The sequence below is a fragment of the Chrysemys picta genome, chromosome 10 (assembly GCF_011386835.1).
Source record: "Chrysemys picta bellii isolate R12L10 chromosome 10, ASM1138683v2, whole genome shotgun sequence".
NCBI lineage: Eukaryota > Metazoa > Chordata > Testudines > Emydidae > Chrysemys > Chrysemys picta.
Genome location: NC_088800.1, coordinates 20,798,280 through 20,811,685, shown reverse-complemented (window position 1 = coordinate 20,811,685; position 13,406 = coordinate 20,798,280). Strand labels below are relative to the sequence as shown.

Below are 13,406 nucleotides of genomic sequence, written 5' to 3'. Positions count from 1 at the left end.
TGCTAGATCTGAAGAAGCCAACAGCTACCCATCTATTACAATTCATATTAGAAAAGGAAAGAAGATCATTAAAGAAAGAGAATTACTCACCACTGCTACTGGTTGCTTCTGCCTTGAGGATGAATGACCTTTATGTCCAGAAAGGCTGTCGGGCAAGTTCAGGCATGTATGCCAGGCATTGCATTGACCTATAGGGAATAGCTCCACTAGTCATCATCAAAAGCTGTAGCTTTTTATCTAGAAAAGGGCTCAGTTCATTAATGAAGCACAGTCATATTTTTTAGGTAGCAATATTCGTGCTAAGATTCCTGCCATGGGTTTTGTTTATCAGTTCACAGCTGCCTACATCCATAGGCGACAACAAGATATTCTCTCCTGAGTGTGTAATTCACAGAATCCTCGTGTCCGTCTAAGTTGTGAAAACAGATCTAGGAACAAAAGAGAAAGAAGAAACAAGATTGTGAGTTGTTATGAGTGCACCTTCTCTGGCTACAATACAAGCCGAACATGTGGACAGAACAGTATGTGGCCCAGAGTGGGTAAGCTCTCACTAAAGTGCATTTTGCTAAGAATTCACACTTGTAGCCAACAAATTATGCTGGCCAAATAGCTCCTGTCCAGGTAGCTGCACTGACAGTGTTTAAATATCAGTTTAACAGCTACAGCTTGTTTTTGCTTAATATGGTTTGTCTTGTAATTTGACAGCTGGATGAACACTCTAGTAGTTTTTAGCCAAATTATTGCAAGGTTTCAATTTCCATCTTAAACCCTGCAGATAGATATGTAATCGTATTATGCTAAAAACTAATCAGTGCTTCCAAGGTCAACAGTGGAATGTGATCCCAGAAAGTGTACAAGGCAAAAATACAAAAATCCTTAAGCATACTCTAGTTCTAGTTTGTTTATTGTTCACTGATGCCTGATGCTCTATTAGCCCAGGAAATTGTGTTTTGATTTTATCTCTGCCATTTATTTTAGCATCCAGTGGTATTAGTTTCAGCTGGACCAGGATATTTGACTTGACCAATGATTTTACTGAAAGTTTTGAGTTCCAATAACATATTTTACTGGCTGTATGGTGGGTATATACAGACAGGGAACAAAAAGAAACCTCACCGAAATAATTGTTTTACATGCACAGTTTGCTAAATATTTATTCAGAAGTGCAGATATTCTGGAAGTGCAGTGTTCACATCTAGCAGTGATTAATTCTCATGCCAAGTTAACTATCATGATGATAAGCAAGAACCACCTACATGGTGGAGATACGATTTAGACATTCCAAGAGGCTGGTTTTTACTGTGCTGTACATTATGGCCACTCAGAACTTCCTGGCAACACTAGGGCCAGAACTTAGATTCTCCTCGTCCTCCAAAAGTATACATCCTACCCACCTGAGCAAAAGATAAGTGTACTCTTAACTGTTAGCATTATAGACGGTGTCTGACACAGATGGGCAGTTCTCACTCCATCCAGTAGAGGGCAGTGATACACATTAACCAGCTCATTACAATATATTACTGTTTGATACTAGCCAAGTGCACATAAGACATTTCAATACTCTTATTAACCCAGCTGTAGGAGAGAGAGACACTCAGCAGACACACCCTCTCCTGGCTGAGCATGGCAAAGCAGGTTCTCCTCCTCTGGCACCACCTGTTAACAACTGTTCCTGGCCCTTCTGTTGGTCTGCTTCTTCTCATGACTCAGCCCTCTGGCGAGGTCACATTCTGTCCCACCTCTTCTAAGGTAACAGAGTCCAACAAAACAATAAGTCCAATAACCTTGGGTCAGCTCTTGGGCCTGACTCTGGGCCCAATGGTTCTTACACCCCTTATATCAGGGAACTATCATACCACCTTGACTTTCCTAACTGAGACTATATAACACATCCCTTGCCCGCGCCGCTTCCCGCCGCCCCCATTGGCCCGGGACGGCGAACCACGGCCAGTGGGGGCCGCGATAGGCCGAACCTGCTGCGTCAGCAGGTAAATAAACTGGCCCGGCCCGCTAGGGTGCTTACCCTGGCGAGCCGCGTGCCAAACGTTGCCGATCCCTGGTGTACACACATACACACACGGGAAATGCAGGATTGTGTGAGGTGGCATAGCATAAAGGTTATTATGAGTTTGAGAAGACAGAATTACTTCTAAGTAGCAAAGCTACCAGAGAGTTATTCAGGTCATCCCAAACAAGTGCTGATAAAACCTTTAGAAAACAACTTACCATAATGCATACCTAACTCTTATACATAGCGCTTTTCACCTTCAGATTTCAAAGCACTGTACTAAAGGTCAGTATCATTATGCCCATTTTACAGATGGGGAAATGGATGTACAGAGGAAGAGGTGACTTGCCAGGTCTCCCTGTAGGCCAGTGGCAGAGCCAGGAATTGACCCAGGTATTCTGATTCCCAGTCAAGTGACCTATCTACAGGGCTGCTCCATCTCACATTACAGTAAAGCCAGTGTAGGAAGTTTTAAGGTTGGGGGGGGTGTATTTTGTTTTAAATAGGGAGTACTTTTTGAATCCTTCTACCCGTAAAGCTAGATGCCTTATAACTAAGGCTACGTTTTAGTCATGGGTAATTTTAGTAAAAGTCAGGAAAAGGTCACAGGTAGTAAACAAAAATTCACGGCCCATGACCTGTCCATTACTTTTACTAAAAATACCCGTAATGAAAACTTGGGGGTGGGGACAGCACGGGGGGCGGGGGGCACCATGGATGCTGAGGGGGAGGGTTGGCGGGGCTGGGGCAGGCTCCTTACCGGGCTCCTGAGCTCTCATGTGCTGCCTCCGCTCCACCCCAAGCCCCAGTTCTGCAGCTCCCATTGGCCGTCGGCAGAGGCAGCACGTGGAGCTAGGAGCTGAGGGAGGGGAGTTCCTGTAGCCCTTCTGGGGAGCCTGTCCTAGGTAAGCACCACCCCACCCCCCAATCTCCAGCCCTGAGCCCCCACTCCCCCAAACTCCTGCTGCTGGGAGGTGAGGGGGGGGCGAAACTGCCCCAGCAGCAGCCGGTGCAACTGGCCCAGAGGCAGGCCAGGCACACCAGCCGCTGCAGAAGTCATGGAGGTCACGGAAAGTCACGGAATCCGTGACTTTCTGTGACCTAAATTAAATTAAATTAAAGAAATTAAATTAATGGAGATAATCCCATCTCCTAGAACTGGAAGGGACCTTGAAAGGGACCTTCACTAGGAGGACCAAGTACTGATTTTGCCCCAGATCCCTAAGTGGCCCCCTCAAGGACTGAACTCACAACCCTGGGTTTAGTAGGCCAATGCTCAAACCACTGAGCTATCCCTCCCCCCTCTGTGACAAACACGGAGCCTTACTTATAACCACGGGTCTAACCAAAGAAGGGTCAGAGAAGAAGCCATAAAAGCATCTGAAATGACTTAAAACAATTATCCTATGCCAGAAATGTAATGACTTTAAAGACTGATATCCTTCATAGATTCCAAGGCCAGAAAGGACTACTGTGATTACCTCATCTGACCTCCTGTATAACAAAGGCCATAGATCTCCCCCAAAATAATCCCTAAAGCATATCTTTTAGAAAAACATTAAATCTTGATTTAAAAATTGCCAGTGATGGGAATCAACCAAGATCCTTGGTAAATTGTTCCAATGGTACATCGTTCTAATTACCCCCTAGCTTCAGCTTCCAGCCTCTGCTACACTGAAGAGCGCATTATCAAATATTTGTTCCCCATGTAGGTACCTATAGACTGTAATCAAGTCACTCCATAACCTTTTTGTTAAACTAAACAGCTTGAGCTCCTTGAGTCTATCACTATAAGGCTGGTTTTCTAATCCTTTAAATATTCTCATGACTCTTCTCTGAACCCTCTCCAATTATTCAACATCCTTCTTGATGTATGGACACCAAAACGGGACATAGTATTCCAGCAGTGGTCACTCCAGTGCCGAATAACATCTCTGTTCCTAATTGAGATTCCACTGTTTATGCATCCAAGGATCTCATTAGCTCTTTTGGCTATAGCATCACCCTGGGAGCTCATGTTCAGCTGATTATCCACCACAGCCTCCAAATCTTTTTCAGAATCCCCCATCCTGTAAGTATGGCCTACATTCTTCGTTCCTAGATATATACATTTAGCCTTATTCAAACACATATTTTTGCTTGCAACCAGTTTACCTAATGATCCAAATCACTCTATCAGCGACCTGACCCTTTGTTATTTACCATTCCCCCTCATTTTGGGAGCATCTGCAAACATTATCAGTGATGATTTTATGCTTTCTTCCAGGTCATTGATAAAAAATATTAAATAGCATAGGGCCAAGAACTGATCTCTGCAGTACCCCATTAAAACACCCCTGGTCAATGATGATTCCTCATTTACAATTACATTTTGAGACCTACCCATTAGTCATCTTTTAATCCATTTAATGTGTGCCATGTTAATTTTATATTGTTCTAGTTTTTTAATCAAAATGTCAAGTGATATCAAATCAAATGCCTCACAGAAGTCCAAGTATATTACAGCAACACTGTTACCTTTATCAACCAAACTTGTAATCTCATCAAAAATATATACATCAAGTTAATTTGACTGGATCTATTGTCCATAATGCCATGATGATTGGCATTAATTCCATTATCCTCTTAGTTCTTTGTTCAAGGCCCATATCAGCTATTTCATTATCTTGCCCAGAATCAACATCAGGCTGATTAGGCCTATAATTACCTTTTAAATATTGGCATATTGGCTTTCTTCCAGTTTATGGAACTTTCCCAGCATTCCAAGACTTATTGAAAAATCAACATTACAGAGGGCTCCTCAGCCAGCTCTTTTAAAACTCTTGAATGCAAGTTATCTGGACCTGCCGATTTAAACACATCTAACTTTTATAGCTGCTATTTAATATCCTCCTGAGATACTACTGGAAGGGAAAGAGTGTTATCATATGATGAGACCATCTCATCTGTTTTCCCCCCAAATATAGAACAGAAATATTTATTGACCACTTCTGCCTTTTCTGCGTTATTATTGATAATTCTTCCATTTCCATCTAGTAATGGAGCAATACCATTGCCAGGATTCTTTTTGTTCCTAATAAATTCTTTCTTATTGTCCTTAACTCTGCTGTCCATAGATTTCTCCTTGTGTCCCTTTGCTTCCCATATCAATTTTCTGCAATTCCTAACTTCTAATTTATATTCTTTACTATCTTCCCCTTTCTTCTTCTTCTTTTTTTTTTTTTTTAATATCTGCCTTCAGATCCCTGCTAAACCAGGTTGGTTTGTTAACCAATATGGCCTTCTTCCTCAATTGTGGCTTTTTTGGCATATAGTAAAGTGTTAAAAAATTCCCAATTATCATTCACATTTTTCTTATTAAATTCTTACTTCCAGTTGATATGGTTCATAATTATTTTCAGCTTTGTGAAATCGGCCTTTTTAAATTGGCTCTTTTTGGTCTGGACTTTATTCTATTTGTACATGATCAAGTCATGATCTCTTGTACCTAAGCTACCATTAATTTTTAGTTCTGTGATATGATCCTCTTCATCTGTCAAGACTAAACATTTTTCTGAGTTAGGAAATTGTCTTCTATAATATTTTCACATTCCAATCATCTTTTAGTACTGGCAGCATGAGCATATGTCACTCAAATTGAAGTCCCCCATGATCATGCAGCTTTGTTTCTTGCACATTACAAACAGGTGCATAAAGAGCCGGACATCCTGTTCCTGAGTATGATCTGGTGGTCTGTAGCAGACACTACCTAATACCCCATCATGTGCTTTATCTGTTAGGACATTGATCCATAAGTATTCAAGATCATTTTCTTCTGAGTCATCAGTGACTCGGAAACAGGTAACAGCATTTTTGACAGAGTGCCATTCCCCCTCACCTTTTGTCCACTAAATCCTTCTTATGTACGTTATAGCCATTGACTTCAACATTCCAACCATATGAATCATCCCACCAAGTTTCAGTAATACCAACTAGATCAAATTTATGCTCATAAATTAGCTATTCCAATTCCTCTTGTTTGTTGCCCCATCTCCTAGCATTGGTATATAGGCAATTAAAGATTTTTTTCTCTTCATGTCCTTTGGTTCCTTAATTAATTTTCTTCCCAGGATCTCAATTTTGTGCTAAATGAGTGCTCATCTCTTCCCTCTTTTTACCTTTCTGGATCCCTAAAGGGCTGAGAAAGTGTGCTATTATCCTTTGCACCACAGCATAAACCGCTCATTTCTAGCCTTGCATAACCACAAAATAACATTAATCGAAACCACAACCTACTTACATGTAGAAAATCCAGCAGCAGCTCAGGTCTAAACATTACCCATCCTGGACCTCAGGCTAAGGTCCCCTTTAAAACAAAAACTCCATACATAACAGAGCCGCAATTAGATATTCAGGGTGCCCTTTTTGGGTCTTTGCCAGCTTGGTTCTGAGTCACATGCTCCCACCACATGACTCCTGCACTCATTCCCTTCACCTGGGGAGGAAGGCAACCCCATGACACAAATGAGGCTGAGCCCAACTCGCTTGCAAGGCCAGCTCATGACATAGCACAACAGTTTAGGGAAGAAGGAGGAAACATTTTTCTGGCAGGTAGACTTTTTTTTTTTTTTTAAAGATGCAGCCATTTGAAATGTTGCATTAAGGCTTGGAGAAGAGGCAGTGTTTAGGATTGATTACCAGGCAGGGAGCAGGTGATGTGAGCAATGATGCATAAATTACTTTATCACATTGCTTTGCAGTTAATCACATGGTTAGTATCTTCACATATATGTGCCACATAGACACACACACGCTTTTTAATTATAAATTATTTATATTAATTTAAATAAATCAATGCAGGTGCGCATATGTTTACTGGGAGATCAGCTGTGTGATTTGTTCAAGAGCACATCATAGGGAGATTGGTTCAGGAACAGATAGTTCTAAGATAGTAAGGATATTATAGAGGTATCTATAATAATGTCAGAAGTCAACTTGGCATCCTCTCCAACCATTAAGGTAGGGCTAGCACCTAAAATCCTGCTCTCTGTAACTGCACCGTGGCTGGAAGAATTGTAAGTAGCAGTAGTAGCATATGTTTCTCGGAAGTGCTTACTGAAACTTCCATACAGGAAATGTCTTCCCTTGTATAAAGCTTGTAGGGCTGTTACAACAGTATGTTTTGTTGCTTTCCTGTTTTAAGGCACTGTTCTCAACACAATGTTTTAAAGATATTCCCATCACGGTTTCCCACAAGATCAGGCTATAGATCTTAATGCATTTATATTGCATGAATATAAATGAATACCACAGCAGTCAGCAGGGCATAGTCTTACAGATCAGACTGAGTGCTTGCTGGGTTGAACAAAAAAGGAGATTACAAAACCTTGTGCCTTTAAGAAAACAAATACTAAATTAACAGCTGACACTAGCAAAGCACTTTCATTTTCTTCATCTGTGTCATCTGCTGCCAGTCCATCCCTATCATGTTTTTTAATTACTTCATACTCTGCAATGATGACACCCAGGACATTTATCTTAAACTTGTAAATCATTGGTGCTGTTACACAATACCACCAGAAAGAGTAATTTTTAACCAAGGCTAAAAATTGTCTACTGTATGTCTTTAAATTATTTAAAATCTTGACATGAAGCAGGAACACATTTTTTGAGAAGGAAGAGAAAAATGTAGCACTGTATTGATTTCATAATCATTTAAATGATCATATTCTCTCTTCTGTGTGCCTGCATGCACACTGTCTATAAACATTAGTGGGAGTTACATGAGAATCCATGGGAAATCACAACCCTAATTTCCCAACATGCTTTTAATAGGTGTCATTTGCCGTTGTTTTGGATTATCTGAGTTGGCCATAAATTATTTTAAAATGTCTATCGATTTTAAACCATAAAAAAGTAGATAGGTACATATTTGCTGTTTGCAGCAGATATGTCTTAATCACTACAAAATTATGCTGCTTAAATCAATTTGATTTTAAACTTAACAAGCAACACACCAACACACTGGCAGCTATGACCTTGGTTCACTTATTTGACTAGTTTTCAAATAAAGATCACCAGCAGATGTTGATACTTCAGACACTGCAAAGAGGGCAGATGAAGCAATAACTAACAGTTACAAGATAGGATATAAGTGGGTGCTAGGGAGTCACTTTAAAATGTATGTAAAGTACAAGCACTGAGATCTCAGAAACTATATCTGTATGATGGAGAGTTTGCAGTATTCTGCCCCTAACTGTGACCACCTACATAAGAGATTTTTTCAGTCCTGTAAAAAAGGAAGGACAAATGAAAGAAACACAAGACAACTGTTTTGCATATGTATTAAACTCAGCTTGACTTGCTTTATCTAGAGGCACCAGCTGGAGGTGGCAGCAGAACCATGTGAAAATGAGGCCAGAAAAGGAAGAAGTTGGTTGGACTGTGTCACATGCATGCATGAGATATCAGATGCTCCCTACAAGAGATGAAACAAACACAGGACTCCATCCACTTCGAAAGAGCAGAACATTCAGCTCACAAATCACACATTAAAGGCATCAAGACCAGAGGGAGAATTACTGCTCATTGTGTACTGTTTCAGATTGGCAACACATACAGCTATAAACCCTGCTCAAAACAGGATTTATAGTGTTTTGGTTTTTATTTTTTATTTTTTTTGTTTTTCGTCTCCATTCCAGTACAAATAAGAATTACATAGTTTTCAAACACTGTGGCTGTTGTGCATTTCACATTGTTCTGAAATGTTATAGGAGTGACCACCGCAAAAATGTTTCAGTTAATTTACTTCAATTGTATTGCTACCCCTTTTGTGTTCACTTTCTGTAAATATTCTAGCAACTGAGTTGGTTTTTAGGACCATTTGCCAAAAACAGCTATGAGTGTTGTAGAAAGCTCACAGAAAACTGCTTTTCAAATTTGTAGTGGTGAGTATTTGCACTGGAAGCCTGGTTCTAAGTCACACTCATACAATCAACCATCATAAATACTGTATACCACAGGAACATTGTCTAATTAAAGCAACTTGGATTTTGCATACTCGCAACAAAAGCTACAGATCAAGAATTATTTGCAGAAATTTTTAGGCCGATAATTTTGTATAATACATACATGTTATTTTCTCAAAATCTATAAACAATTCCTATAAGTAAAGTTGGCAGTATCATTTGTAATAGCACTCAATGCTCCTAATGTAATATTTTATCAACACCTCCCCCAAGAGTGCCGACCGATTCTGTTGGTTCAAAAGTGGGCCAGTTGAACAGCTGACCTAATAGTCTTCTTTCGTACAATATCTTCCCATTTTCTTCTCCCCACCCTCCTGTTTTCTTGTGCTCTGTAATCTGCCCCAAGCAAGGGGCTGGGCAAACTGTGCTGCCCCAGAGGCAGAGCAGGAACCAGATTGAGATTCAGAGCCACAGCTTAGAAGCTGTTTCCCCCTCCACACCAGCTGGAACATTGTGCGGGTAGAGCCAACGTTCTGCCCACTTATGGAGGCAGATGAGTTACAGTCAGGCGTAGGGTGACCAGACAGCAAATGTGAAACATCGGGACAGGGGGTGGGGAGGTAATAGGCATCTATATAAGAAAAAGACCCCAAAATCGGGACTGTTCCTATAAAATCGGGACATCTGGTTACCCTAGTCAGGCGGCAACTACCCCCTCCCCTTCACACTCCCCTCCCATGATGCAAGTAGCAAGAGGGCTCTTTTTGCCCCCTTACTCCTCTTTGGAAAGCTTTACCGTGGTTGGGATCTATTCATATATGTCAGATATATCACACTAACCCCATGTTCATGTTCCACTGCAACATGGCATATCTCCACCGATATGTGTAACGAATGCTTGCATAACTATTTCTCTCCTGACATATGTTTGCATAATGAAATTAAGTGGGTTTTTATACATATCTACATAAAATCCACACATTTTGAAAATAAAATAATGAAGATCATCACAGAGGGTTTGTTGGAAGCACAACAGCCCAGATCCACAAGGTACTTAGTTGCTTAAATCCCAGTTTGGGGCACCACCGTGATTTTCATAACTTCTGCTTGGCTGTTGCCTAACTCTATAGCCACCTAATCATACTTGGTGCCTAAACTTTTGCTGTAAAAGTTCCCTAGGCATGTATTTTCCTGCCTGAGGCGTGCACCCTGCTTCCTCACTCTAGGTCAGTGGTTCTCAAACTTTTGTACAGGTGACCCCTTTCACATAGCAAGCCTTTGAGTGCGACCCCCCTTATAAATTAAAAACACTTTTTAAAATATATTTAACACCATTATAAATGCTGGAGGCAAAGCGGGGTTTGGGGTGGAGGCTGACAGCTCGTGACCCCTCCCCCACGTAATAACCTCGCGACCCCCGACGTGTCCTGACCCCCAGTTTGAGAACCCCTGCTCTAGGTGTCTGCACTGCTATCTCCCATCTATGCCTTGTTGCAATCCATGAACCAGAGGAAGTCAGGTGGAGGAGCATCCATCTCACCTGAGGGCCCCTGTCTGGGAAGCTTACTCAGAGGCCACCTACCGTTCAAAATCTGGGGTGTGTCCACCTTATAACTTTTACCCCAATGGTTACAGCACTCACCTGAGATGTGGGAGATGCAAGTTCAACTCCCCCTTCTGTCTGATGGGGAGAAAGGATCTGAATAGGAGTCTCCTACCCCTCAGGAGAGTGCTCTAACCACTGGGCTATGGGATATGCTGTTGTGGCGCTCCCTCAAACTCTCCTGTTGAAGCTGCTCCATCATTATCACTCCTCTCATCAACATCTCTCCTTGGCTAGCTTAGGCAGCTCCCCACCTTGCATGCTGGCTTTTGTGGATCACGTTTTTAGGCACCTGTCTCTTCCCATTCATTGTATAGGTGCCTAACTTGGGCTTTGTGGATTTTTTTGTTGTGATTTTCCTGGCGCCTAAAAGTTAGGCATTGCAACATAGTCTCTTTATGGATCTAGGCCAACATTACTAGCCAGGAGTCATAGGTCCAGGCATCCCTCTTCTCAAACTCTTAGCAGTTGGGAGTGCCACAGAAATTATACTCCAGTCCAGGTTCCAGTCTCAGTTTGCACCAATGTAATCACAGGTTAATACCACTAAAGTAAGCAGAATCACTCTGTCTTTAGGAGAGGTGAAAGGCATGACACTATATGGCAGCTAGGCAGTAGCAGCAGGGGCCTTGTGTCATATTCTACTGTGTGGCTAAAGCTTTCAGTTTAAATGCCATATGTTCATGGGTTTGTGTCTTGCAAGCACCATCCTGGTGACACAGTGAATAACTGCAGCTCCTCTGGGTTATATTTTGAAAGACTTTTTCTCTGGGCAGGTGGAGGAACACCAAGAGGCCAGTCCTCAGACAGGTCTTAAATACAAGCAGCACTACTGACAGCATAACAAAGGCTCTGTTGCACTACACAATAGAGCCAAGTGCTTAGAAACCGTTTTTGGTTTCATGTAGCAGTCAGATTTTACAACCTCATCTTATTAAATGCAACGAAAGGGAGGGAGAGTTTTAATGGTAAGTATCAAAATATAAAATTCAGCCACATTTAGTGCTGTGAAAATGAAGCCACCTCTCATAGTCTAGAAATGACAGCCTTGTATTAAAAAGTGGCCCCAGACATGCAAAGACTCCAGGAAAACCTAGAGTAAAGACACCAAAAAACCCAAAGTGCAGCTGCTCTTTTTACTGTTTAAATCATTATATATTAGCAACAAATCTTGTTGTTGGCCAACACTCAAAAATGGCATATGGCCAATAAAAGGTTCGGTGGAGTTTTCCATCTGTCGCTAAAATCAGCCATGGCTCCAGCTCATACAGTCAGTTCGGTGCCATAATTGTTTGTGTTCTGGATTTCTATCATTCACTCTAACGCAATCATTTGACCATACAATCTGCTAAGTATACGGGCTGTGCAAAAGTACTACATAATAGCATTTGTAAAATACGTGGGGAGAGTTAATAATACATAGAGCAAGATGGCTGATAATGCTAACAGTAGATGGAGCAAAGGAACAGAATGAATGGACTCTTGCCACATTAGATTATGCAAATGAAGGCATCCTAAAGAGTCTTCTAGATATGTAACAAACATACAATAAGAAAAAACTTTGCACTGAGCTTCTGTTAAAATTAAAGCTAAATATATAACAGTTGGCAAAAGACAATGTGGGTCTGCAGAGATTTCTTTTACCCACTTATTTTTTAGATACTGGGTAGAGATTTATTTTTTGGCTTTACTGTTTCACCTGCTTCAAAAGTAGGCAGGTAACTGTTTGAAAGGTTGTTTGGTTTCACTATGGTTTGCAAATACCTTGGTAACATTTGGTAATTTATTTTATTTAACTTCTTAACACAGCAGTTCTCAATAGCTATCAGACAAGTAAAGCAACAGAGAACTAAGGAGATGGGTTCTTTTCCCCTTTACCCACACTGATGTGCAAACACACACGTGTCATGAAGGGCAGTGCTATGCTAGATTTGGATGTGGATTTTAAAGACACCATAATTCAAGGTGTTGAGAGTCAAGTCTGGATTCAGATCATTAATAAGATAAGGATCGTTTGTAAAATTTAGATGCAGATTAGGATTAAGATTTCAAACAGCACAGAATTATAAGGTGTTTGAGACCAGGGCTAGGTAGGGGAATGGGCACATTTTTGTTTTCTCAACCGGCAGGAATAGGAGATGCCTTTTTTAAGTACAGTGCTTTTTTTTTTTTTTTAAATAAAGATTTTTAATCCATGCTGGCAGCAGAAAGCAGGAGAAGGGAAATTCTGTGTTGTGTGAGACCATGATGTTACCATTTCTCTTCCTAGATTCTGACTGCTCTGCACCAGTCATAAGTGCACTGCCAGAGGCTGAGGCTTAGAGGTGCTGGGCCAGACTCATGGCTGGTTCCTAATATTTAGGATTTGTGAGAGTAAGCGTGAGTGGGGAAGGAATGGAGAATTGACAAAAGCATTTTCTCAACATTCACTAAGTCCTTTGTGAATTGGTCCAAAGCTGGCACAAATTGACATCAATGAGCTGATTTGCATAGAAATGGGCTCATGGCTCCAACAGATGACAGCAGTTTACAAGAACAGATTTTTACTGCAAATGGGTCTTGTGCATAGTCTCCTTTTGCTCACTAACATGGAAGGGGGGGAGGGGAGAATCTTAGCATTTTTTTAACTTAAGATCCTGTCTGAATTTTAAACTCTAAAAGCAGGCACTCATTTAAAAAGATACAGTGTTCACTACCTCAGTGACAGAATTAGACTGAAAACTTTTTCAGGCAGGGACCTCATTCTCACACCTGCCCAAAGTTCCCAGCAGGCTGCTGTGATGCTATTTAGCCCCAGAGGAAGAATGTAGAGCCCATAGAACAAGCAGCCTTACTTTTCAAAGTATCA

The 13,406-nt window shown here is 41.2% G+C and overlaps 1 long non-coding RNA gene across 6 annotated transcripts in view; it reads right to left on the bottom strand.

Moving 5' to 3' along the window:
* Positions 1–13,406, bottom strand: part of LOC101950813 (uncharacterized) — a 240,023-nt gene that overhangs the window by 205,023 nt on the left and 21,594 nt on the right. For all 6 annotated transcript variants that reach the window (XR_006172536.2, XR_006172538.2, XR_006172537.2 and 3 more), the window contains one exon: positions 91–428. This is a non-coding gene — a long non-coding RNA (uncharacterized LOC101950813). The remainder of the gene's footprint in view (positions 1–90; positions 429–13,406) is intronic.